Raw genomic sequence first — 13,312 nt, forward strand, 5'->3', positions numbered from 1 at the left:
TGCGGAATGGACACAGTGTGGAATGGACACAGTGCAGGATGGACACAGTGTGGAATGGACACAGTGTGGAATGGACACAGTGTGGAATGGACACAGTGCGGAATGGACACAGTGCGGAATGGACACAGTGTGGAATGGACACAGTGTGGAATGGACACAGTGCGGAATGGACACAGTGCGGAATGGACACAGTGTGGAATGGACACAGTGCGGAATGGACACAGTGCGGAATGGACACAGTGCGGAATGGACACAGTGTGGAATGGACACAGTGTGGAATGGACACAGTGCGGAATGGACACAGTGTGGAATGGACACAGTGCGGAATGGACACAGTGTGGAATGGACACAGTGCGGGTTGGACACAGTGCGGAATGGACACAGTGTGGAATGGACACAGTGTGGAATAGACACAGTGCAGGATGGACACAGTGTGGAATGGACACAGTGCGGAATGGACACAGTGCAGGATGGACACAGTGTGGAATGGACACAGTGCAGGATGGACACAGTGTGGAATGGACACAGTGTGGAATGGACACAGTGCAGGATGGACACAGTGCAGGATGGACACAGTGTGGAATGGACACAGTGTGGAATGGACACAGTGTGGAATGGACACAGTGCGGAATGGACACAATGCAGGATGGACACAGTGCAGGATGGACACAGTGTGGAATGGACACAGTGTGGAATGGACACAGTGCGGAATGGACACAGTGCGGGATGGACACAGTGCAGGATGGACACAGTATGGAATGGACACAGTGCGGAATGGACACAGTGCAGGATGGACACAGTGCAGGATGGACACAGTGCAGGATGGACACAGTGTGGAATGGACACAGTGCGGAATGGACACAGTGCAGGATGGACACAGTGCAGGATGGACACAGTGCAGGATGGACACAGTGTGGAATGGACACAGTGCGGAATGGACACAGTGCAGGATGGACACAGTGCAGGATGGACACAGTGTGGAATGGACACAGTGTGGAATGGACACAGTGCAGGATGGACACAGTGCAGGATGGACACAGTGCAGGATGGACACAGTGTGGAATGGACACAATGCAGGATGGACACAGTGCGGAATGGACACAGTGTGGAATGGATACAGTGCAGGATGGACACAGTGTGGAATGGACACAGTGTGGAATGGACACAGTGCAGGATGGACACAGTGTGGAATGGATACAGTGCAGGATGGACACAGTGTGGAATGGACACAGTGCGGAATGGACACAGTGTGGAATGGATACAGTGCAGGATGGACACAGTGTGGAATGGACACAGTGTGGAATGGACACAGTGCAGGATGGACACAGTGCAGGATGGACACAGTGTGGAATGGATACAGTGCAGGATGGACACAGTGTGGAATGGACACAGTGCGGAATGGACACATTGTGGAATGGACACAGTGCGGAATGGACACAGTGTGGAATGGACACAGTGTGGAATGGACACAGTGTGGAATGGACACAGTGCCGGATGGACACAGTGTGGAATGGACACAGTGTGGAATGGACACAGTGCAGGATGGACACAGTGCAGGATGGACACAGTGTGGAATGGACACAGTGTGGAATGGACACAGTGTGGAATGGACACAATGCAGGATGGACACAGTGCGGAATGGACACAGTGTGGAATGGACACAGTGTGGAATGGACACAGTGCAGGATGGACACAGTGCAGGATGGACACAGTGTGGAATGGACACAGTGCAGGATGGACACAGTGCAGGATGGACACAGTGCAGGATGGACACAGTGTGGAATGGACACAGTGTGGAATGGACACAGTGCGGGATGGACACAGTGTGGAATGGACACAGTGCGGAATGGACACAATGCGGAATGGACACAGTGCAGGATGGACACAGTATGGAATGGACACAGTGTGGAATGGACACAGTGCGGAATGGACACAGTGCAGGATGGACACAGTGCAGGATGGACACAGTGTGGAATGGACACAGTGTGGAATGGACACAGTGCGGAATGGACACAGTGCGGAATGGACACAGTGTGGAATGGACACAGTGCGGAATGGACACAGTGCAGGATGGACACAGTGCAGGATGGACACAGTATGGAATGGAAACAGTGCGGAATGGACACAGTGCGGAATGGACACAGTGCGGAATGGACACAGTGCGGGATGGACACAGTGCAGGATGGACACAGTATGGAATGGACACAGTGTGGAATGGACACAGTGCAGGATGGACACAGTGCAGGATGGACACAGTGCAGGATGGACACAGTATGGAATGGACACAGTGTTGAATGGACACAGTGCAGGATGGACACAGTGTGGAATGGACACAGTGTGGAATGGACACAGTGCAGGATGGACACAGTGCAGGATGGACACAGTGCAGGATGGACACAGTATGGAATGGACACAGTGTGGAATGGACACAGTGCAGGATGGACACAGTGCAGGATGGACACAGTGCAGGATGGACACAGTGCGGGATGGACACAGTGCAGGATGGACAGAGTATGGAATGGACACAGTGTGGAATGGACACAGTGCAGGATGGACACAGTGCAGGATGGACACAGTGTGGAATGGACACAGTGCGGAATGGACACAGTGCAGGATGGACACAGTGCAGGATGGACACAGTGCAGGATGGACACAGTGTGGAATGGACACAGTGCAGGATGGACACAGTGCGGAATGGACACAGTGCGGAATGGACACAGTGTGGAATGGACACAGTGCAGGATGGACACAGTGTGGAATGGACACAGTGCGGAATGGACACAGTGCAGGATGGACACAGTGCAGGATGGACAGAGTGTGGAATGGACACAGTGAAGGATGGACACAGTGCAGGATGGACACAGTGAGGAATGGACACAGTGCGGAATGGACACAGTGCAGGATGGACACAGTGCAGGATGGACACAGTGCGGAATGGACACAGTGCCGGATGGACACAGTGTGGAATGGACACAGTGCGGGATGGACACAGTGCAGGATGGACACAGTGCAGGATGGACACAGTGTGGAATGGACACAGTGTGGAATGGACACAGTGTGGAATGGACACAGTGCGGGATGGACACAGTGCAGGATGGACACAGTGTGGAATGGACACAGTGTGGAATGGACACAGTGTGGAATGGACACAATGCAGGATGGACACAGTGTGGAATGGACACAGTGCGGAATGGACACAATGCAGGATGGACACAGTGCGGAATGGACACAATGCAGGATGGACACAGTGTGGAATGGACACAATGCAGGATGGACACAGTGCAGGATGGACACAGTGCAGGATGGACACAGTATGGAATGGACACAGTGTGGAATGGACACAGTGCGGAATGGACACAGTGCAGGATGGACACAGTGCAGGATGGACACAGTGCAGGATGGACACAGTGTGGAATGGACACAGTGCAGGATGGACACAGTGCGGAATGGACACAGTGCGGAATGGACACAGTGTGGAATGGACACAGTGCAGGATGGACACAGTGTGGAATGGACACAGTGCGGAATGGACACAGTGCAGGATGGACACAGTGCAGGATGGACACAGTGTGGAATGGACACAGTGCAGGATGGACACAGTGCAGGATGGACACAGTGAGGAATGGACACAGTGCGGAATGGACACAGTGCACGATGGACACAGTGCAGGATGGACACAGTGCGGAATGGACACAGTGCCGGATGGACACAGTGTGGAATGGACACAGTGCGGGATGGACACAGTGCAGGATGGACACAGTGCAGGATGGACACAGTGTGGAATGGACACAGTGTGGAATGGACACAGTGTGGAATGGACACAGTGCGGGATGGACACAGTGCAGGATGGACACAGTGTGGAATGGACACAGTGTGGAATGGACACAGTGTGGAATGGACACAGTGTGGAATGGACACAATGCAGGATGGACACAGTGTGGAATGGACACAGTGCGGAATGGACACAATGCAGGATGGACACAGTACGGAATGGACACAATGCAGGATGGACACAGTGTGGAATGGACACAATGCAGGATGGACACAGTGTGGAATGGACACAGTGTGGAATGGACACAATGCAGGATGGACACAGTGTGGAATGGACACAGTGCGGAATGGACACAATGCAGGATGGACACAGTGCGGAATGGACACAATGCAGCATGGACACAGTGTGGAATGGACACAATGCAGGATGGACACTGTGTGGAATGGACACAGTGCAGGATGGACACAGTATGGAATGGACACAGTGCCGGATGGACACAGTGCGGAATGGACACAATGCAGGATGGACACAGTGTGGAATGGACACAGTGCAGGATGGACACAGTATGGAATGGACACAGTGCGGAATGGACACAGTGCGGAATGGACACAGTGCAGGATGGACACAGTGCAGGATGGACACAGTGCAGGATGGACACAGTGTGGAATGGACACAGTGTGGAATGGACACAGTGCGGGATGGACACAGTGTGGAATGGACACAGTGCGGAAAGGACACAATGCGGAATGGACACAGTGCAGGATGGACACAGTATGGAATGGACACAGTGTGGAATGGACACAGTGCGGAATGGACACAGTGCAGGATGGACACAGTGCAGGATGAACACAGTGTGGAATGGACACAGTGTGGAATGGACACAGTGCGGAATGGACACAGTGCGGAATGGACACAGTGTGGAATGGACACAGTGCGGAATGGACACAGTGCAGGATGGACACAGTGCAGGATGCACACAGTGCAGGATGCACACAGTGCAGGATGGACACAGTATGGAATGGACACAGTGTGGAATGGACACAGTGTGGAATGGACACAGTGCGGAATGGACACAGTGCGGGAAGGACACAGTGCAGGATGGACACAGTATGGAATGGACACAGTGCGGAATGGACACAGTGCAGGATGGACACAGTGCAGGATGGACACAGTGCAGGATGGACACAGTATGGAATGGACACAGTGTTGAATGGACACAGTGCAGGATGGACACAGTGTGGAATGGACACAGTGTGGAATGGACACAGTGCAGGATGGACACAGTGCAGGATGGACACAGTGCAGGATGGACACAGTATGGAATGGACACAGTGTGGAATGGACACAGTGCGGAATGGACACAGTGCAGGATGGACACAGTGCAGGATGGACACAGTGCAGGATGGACACAGTGCGGGATGGACACAGTTCGGGATGGACACAGTGCAGGATGGACACAGTATGGAATGGACACAGTGTGGAATGGACACAGTGCAGGATGGACACAGTGCAGGATGGACACAGTGTGGAATGGACACAGTGTGGAATGGACACAGTGTGGAATGGACACAATGCAGGATGGACACAGTGTGGAATGGACACAGTGCAGGATGGACACAGTATGGAATGGACACAGTGCGGAATGGACACAGTGCGGAATGGACACAGTGTGGAATGGACACAGTGTGGAATGGACACAGTGCAGGATGGACACAGTGCAGGATGGACACAGAGCAGGATGGACACAGTATGGAATGGACACAATGCAGGATGGACACAGTGCAGGATGGACACAGTGCAGGATGGACACAGTGTGGAATGGACACAATGCAGGATGGACACAGTGCAGGATGGACACAGTGCAGGATGGACACAGTGCAGGATGGACACAGTGTGGAATGGACACATTGTGGAATGGACACAGTGTGGAATGGACACAGTGTGGAATGGACACAATGCAGGATGGACACAGTGTGGAATGGACACAGTGCGGAATGGACACAGTGCAGGATGGACACAGTGTGGAATGGACACAGTGTGGAATGGACACAATGCAGGATGGACACAATGCAGGATGGACACAGTGCGGAATGGACACAGTGTGGAATGGACACAGTGCGGAATGGACACAGTGTGGAATGGACACAGTGTGGAATGGACACAGTGCGGAATGGACACTGTGCGGAATGGACACAGTGCGGAATGGACACAGTGCGGAATGGACACAGTGTGGAATGGACACAGTGCGGAATGGACACAGTGCGGAATGGACACAGTGCAGGATGGACACAGTGCGGAATGGACACAGTGCGGAATGGACACAGTGCGGAATGGACACAGTGCAGGATGGACACAGTGCGGGATGGACACAGTGCAGGATGGACACAGTGTGGAATGGACACAGTGCGGGATGGACACAGTGCGGGATGGACACAGTGCGAAATGGACACAGTGCGGAATGGACACAGTGCGGGATGGACACAGTGCGGGATGGACACAGTGCGGGATGGACACAGTGCAGGATGGACACAGTGTGGAATGGACACAGTGTGGAATGGACACAGTGTGGAATGGACACAGTGGGGAATGGACACAGTGTGGAATGGACACAGTGCAGGATGGACACAGTGTGGAATGGACACAGTGCGGAATGGACACAGTGTGGAATGGACACAGTGTGGAATGGACACAGTGCAGGATGGACACAGTGCGGAATGTACACAGTGTGGAATGGACACAGTGCGGGATGGACACAGTGCAGGATGGACACAGTGTGGAATGGACACAGTGTGGAATGGACACAGTGTGGAATGGACACAGTGTGGAATGGACACAGTGCAGGATGGACACAGTGCGGAATGTACACAGTGTGGAATGGACACAGTGCGGGATGGACACAGTGCAGGATGGACACAGTGCGGAATGGACACAGTGTGGAATGGACACAGAGCGGGATGGACACAGTGCGGGATGGACACAGTGTGGAATGGACACAGTGCAGGATGGACACAGTATGGAATGGACACAGTGCGGAATGGACACAGTGCAGGATGGACACAGTGCAGGATGGACACAGTGCGGAATGGACACAGTGTGGAATGGACACAGTGCGGGATGGACACAGTGCGGGATGGACACAGTGCAGGATGGACACAGTGCGGAATGGACACAGTGCAGGATGGACACAGTGTGGAATGGACACAGTGCAGGATGGACACAGTGTGGAATGGACACAGTGCAGGATGGACACAGTGCAGGATGGACACAGTGTGGAATGGACACAGTGCAGGATGGACACAGTATGGAATGGACACAGTGTGAAATGGACACAGTGCAGGATGGACACAGTGCAGGATGGACACAGTGTGGAATGGACACAGTGCAGGATGGACACAGTGTGGAATGGACACAGTGTGGAATGGACACAGTGCAGGATGGACACAGTGCAGGATGGACACAGTGTGGAATGGACACAGTGTGGAATGGACACAGTGCAGGATGGACACAGTGTGGAATGGACACAGTGTGGAATGGACACAGTGTGGAATGGACACAGTGCAGGATGGACACAGTGTGGAATGGACACAGTGCGGAATGGACACAGTGCGGGATGGACACAGTGCGGAATGGACACAGTGTGGAATGGACACAGTGCAGGATGGACACAGTGCAGGATGGACACAGTGCAGGATGGACACAGTGTGGAATGGACACAGTGTGGAATGGACACAGTGCAGGATGGACACAGTGTGGAATGGACACAGTGTGGAATGGACACAGTGCAGGATGGACACAGTGTGGAATGGACACAGTGTGGAATGGACACAGTGCGGGATGGACACAGTGCGGAATGGACACAGTGTGGAATGGACACAGTGCGGAATGGACACAGTGTGGAATGGACACAGTGCGGGATGGACACAGTGCGGAATGGACACAGTGTGGAATGGACACAGTGCGGGATGGACACAGTGCGGAATGGACACAGTGTTGAATGGACACAGTGTGGAATGGAAACAGTGTGGAATGGACACAGTGCGGGATGGACACAGTGCGGAATGGACACAGTGTGGAATGGACACAGTGCAGGATGGACACAGTGTGGAATGGACACAGTGTGGAATGGACACAGTGTGGAATGGACACAGTGTGGAATGGACACAGTGCGGAATGGACACAGTGCGGAATGGACACAGTGTGGAATGGACACAGTGTGGAATGGACACAGTGCGGAATGGACACAGTGCGGAATGGACACAGTGTGGAATGGACACAGTGCGGAATGGACACAGTGCGGAATGGACACAGTGCGGAATGGACACAGTGTGGAATGGACACAGTGTGGAATGGACACAGTGCGGAATGGACACAGTGTGGAATGGACACAGTGCGGAATGGACACAGTGTGGAATGGACACAGTGCGGGATGGACACAGTGCGGAATGGACACAGTGTGGAATGGACACAGTGTGGAATAGACACAGTGCAGGATGGACACAGTGTGGAATGGACACAGTGCGGAATGGACACAGTGCAGGATGGACACAGTGTGGAATGGACACAGTGCAGGATGGACACAGTGTGGAATGGACACAGTGTGGAATGGACACAGTGCAGGATGGACACAGTGCAGGATGGACACAGTGTGGAATGGACACAGTGTGGAATGGACACAGTGTGGAATGGACACAGTGCGGAATGGACACAATGCAGGATGGACACAGTGCAGGATGGACACAGTGTGGAATGGACACAGTGTGGAATGGACACAGTGCGGAATGGACACAGTGCGGGATGGACACAGTGCAGGATGGACACAGTATGGAATGGACACAGTGCGGAATGGACACAGTGCAGGATGGACACAGTGCAGGATGGACACAGTGCAGGATGGACACAGTGTGGAATGGACACAGTGCGGAATGGACACAGTGCAGGATGGACACAGTGCAGGATGGACACAGTGCAGGATGGACACAGTGTGGAATGGACACAGTGCGGAATGGACACAGTGCAGGATGGACACAGTGCAGGATGGACACAGTGTGGAATGGACACAGTGTGGAATGGACACAGTGCAGGATGGACACAGTGCAGGATGGACACAGTGCAGGATGGACACAGTGTGGAATGGACACAATGCAGGATGGACACAGTGCGGAATGGACACAGTGTGGAATGGATACAGTGCAGGATGGACACAGTGTGGAATGGACACAGTGTGGAATGGACACAGTGCAGGATGGACACAGTGTGGAATGGATACAGTGCAGGATGGACACATTGTGGAATGGACACAGTGCGGAATGGACACAGTGTGGAATGGATACAGTGCAGGATGGACACAGTGTGGAATGGACACAGTGTGGAATGGACACAGTGCAGGATGGACACAGTGCAGGATGGACACAGTGTGGAATGGATACAGTGCAGGATGGACACAGTGTGGAATGGACACAGTGCGGAATGGACACATTGTGGAATGGACACAGTGCGGAATGGACACAGTGTGGAATGGACACAGTGTGGAATGGACACAGTGTGGAATGGACACAGTGCCGGATGGACACAGTGTGGAATGGACACAGTGTGGAATGGACACAGTGCAGGATGGACACAGTGCAGGATGGACACAGTGTGGAATGGACACAGTGTGGAATGGACACAGTGTGGAATGGACACAATGCAGGATGGACACAGTGCGGAATGGACACAGTGTGGAATGGACACAGTGTGGAATGGACACAGTGCAGGATGGACACAGTGCAGGATGGACACAGTGTGGAATGGACACAGTGCAGGATGGACACAGTGCAGGATGGACACAGTGCAGGATGGACACAGTGTGGAATGGACACAGTGTGGAATGGACACAGTGCGGGATGGACACAGTGTGGAATGGACACAGTGCGGAATGGACACAATGCGGAATGGACACAGTGCAGGATGGACACAGTATGGAATGGACACAGTGTGGAATGGACACAGTGCGGAATGGACACAGTGCAGGATGGACACAGTGCAGGATGGACACAGTGTGGAATGGACACAGTGTGGAATGGACACAGTGCGGAATGGACACAGTGCGGAATGGACACAGTGTGGAATGGACACAGTGCGGAATGGACACAGTGCAGGATGGACACAGTGCAGGATGGACACAGTGCAGGATGGATACAGTATGGAATGGAAACAGTGCGGAATGGACACAGTGCGGAATGGACACAGTGCGGAATGGACACAGTGCGGGATGGACACAGTGCAGGATGGACACAGTATGGAATGGACACAGTGTGGAATGGACACAGTGCAGGATGGACACAGTGCAGGATGGACACAGTGCAGGATGGACACAGTATGGAATGGACACAGTGTTGAATGGACACAGTGCAGGATGGACACAGTGTGGAATGGACACAGTGTGGAATGGACACAGTGCAGGATGGACACAGTGCAGGATGGACACAGTGCAGGATGGACACAGTATGGAATGGACACAGTGTGGAATGGACACAGTGCAGGATGGACACAGTGCAGGATGGACACAGTGCAGGATGGACACAGTGCGGGATGGACACAGTGCAGGATGGACAGAGTATGGAATGGACACAGTGTGGAATGGACACAGTGCAGGATGGACACAGTGCAGGATGGACACAGTGTGGAATGGACACAGTGCGGAATGGACACAGTGCAGGATGGACACAGTGCAGGATGGACACAGTGCAGGATGGACACAGTGTGGAATGGACACAGTGCAGGATGGACACAGTGCGGAATGGACACAGTGCGGAATGGACACAGTGTGGAATGGACACAGTGCAGGATGGACACAGTGTGGAATGGACACAGTGCGGAATGGACACAGTGCAGGATGGACACAGTGCAGGATGGACAGAGTGTGGAATGGACACAGTGAAGGATGGACACAGTGCAGGATGGACACAGTGAGGAATGGACACAGTGCGGAATGGACACAGTGCAGGATGGACACAGTGCAGGATGGACACAGTGCGGAATGGACACAGTGCCGGATGGACACAGTGTGGAATGGACACAGTGCGGGATGGACACAGTGCAGGATGGACACAGTGCAGGATGGACACAGTGTGGAATGGACACAGTGTGGAATGGACACAGTGTGGAATGGACACAGTGCAGGATGGACACAGTGTGGAATGGACACAGTGTGGAATGGACACAGTGTGGAATGGACACAATGCAGGATGGACACAGTGTGGAATGGACACAGTGCGGAATGGACACAATGCAGGATGGACACAGTGCGGAATGGACACAATGCAGGATGGACACAGTGTGGAATGGACACAATGCAGGATGGACACAGTGTGGAATGGACACAGTGTGGAATGGACACAATGCAGGATGGACACAGTGTGGAATGGACACAGTGCGGAATGGACACAATGCAGGATGGACACAGTGCGGAATGGACACAATGCAGGATGGACACAGTGTGGAATGGACACAATGCAGGATGGACACAGTGTGGAATGGACACAGTGCAGGATGGACACAGTATGGAATGGACACAGTGCCGGATGGACACAGTGCGGAATGGACACAATGCAGGATGGACACAGTGTGGAATGGACACAGTGCAGGATGGACACAGTATGGAATGGACACAGTGCGGAATGGACACAGTGCGGAATGGACACAGTGCAGGATGGACACAGTGCAGGATGGACACAGTGTGGAATGGACACAGTGTGGAATGGACACAGTGCGGGATGGACACAGTGTGGAATGGACACAGTGCGGAATGGACACAATGCGGAATGGACACAGTGCAGGATGGACACAGTATGGAATGGACACAGTGTGGAATGGACACAGTGCGGAATGGACACAGTGCAGGATGGACACAGTGCAGGATGGACACAGTGTGGAATGGACACAGTGTGGAATGGACACAGTGCGGAATGGACACAGTGTGGAATGGACACAGTGCGGAATGGACACAGTGCAGGATGGACACAGTGCAGGATGGACACAGTGCAGGATGGACACAGTATGGAATGGACACAGTGTGGAATGGACACAGTGTGGAATGGACACAGTGCGGAATGGACACAGTGCGGGATGGACACAGTGCAGGATGGACACAGTATGGAATGGACACAGTGTGGAATGGACACAGTGCAGGATGGACACAGTGCAGGATGGACACAGTGCAGGATGGACACAGTATGGAATGGACACAGTGTTGAATGGACACAGTGCAGGATGGACACAGTGTGGAATGGACACAGTGTGGAATGGACACAGTGCAGGATGGACACAGTGCAGGATGGACACAGTGCAGGATGGACACAGTATGGAATGGATACAGTGTGGAATGGACACAGTGCGGAATGGACACAGTGCAGGATGGACACAGTGCAGGATGGACACAGTGCAGGATGGACACAGTGCGGGATGGACACAGTGCGGGATGGACACAGTGCAGGATGGACACAGTATGGAATGGACACAGTGTGGAATGGACACAGTGCAGGATGGACACAGTGCAGGATGGACACAGTGTGGAATGGACACAGTGCGGAATGGACACAGTGCAGGATGGACACAGTGCAGGATGGACACAGTGCAGGATGGACACAGTGTGGAATGGACACAGTGCAGGATGGACACAGTGCGGAATGGACACAGTGCGGAATGGACACAGTGTGGAATGGACACAGTGCAGGATGGACACAGTGTGGAATGGACACAGTGCGGAATGGACACAGTGCAGGATGGACACAGTGCAGGATGGACACAGTGTGGAATGGACACAGTGCAGGATGGACACAGTGCAGGATGGACACAGTGAGGAATGGACACAGTGCGGAATGGACACAGTGCAGGATGGACACAGTGCAGGATGGACACAGTGCGGAATGGACACAGTGCCGGATGGACACAGTGTGGAATGGACACAGTGCGGGATGGACACAGTGCAGGGTGGACACAGTGTGGGATGGACACAGTGTGGAATGGACACAGTGTGGAATGGACACAGTGTGGAATGGACACAGTGCGGGATGGACACAGTGCAGGATGGACACAGTGTGGAATGGACACAGTGTGGAATGGACACAGTGTGGAATGGACACAGTGTGGAATGGACACAATGCAGGATGGACACAGTGTGGAATGGACACAGTGCGGAATGGACACAATGCAGGATGGACACAGTGCGGAATGGACACAATGCAGGATGGACACAGTGTGGAATGGACACAGTGCGGGATGGACACAGTGCAGGATGGACACAGTGCAGGATGGACACAGTGTGGAATGGACACAGTGTGGAATGGACACAGTGTGGAATGGACACAGTGCGGGATGGACACAGTGCAGGATGGACACAGTGTGGAATGGACACAGTGTGGAATGGACACAGTGTGGAATGGACACAATGCAGGATGGACACAGTGTGGAATGGACACAGTGCGGAATGGACACAATGCAGGATGGACACAGTGCGGAATGGACACAATGCAGGATGGACACAGTGTGGAATGGACACAA

The sequence above is a fragment of the Mustelus asterias genome, chromosome 11 (genome assembly GCF_964213995.1).
Source record: "Mustelus asterias chromosome 11, sMusAst1.hap1.1, whole genome shotgun sequence".
NCBI classification, from domain to species: domain Eukaryota; kingdom Metazoa; phylum Chordata; class Chondrichthyes; order Carcharhiniformes; family Triakidae; genus Mustelus; species Mustelus asterias.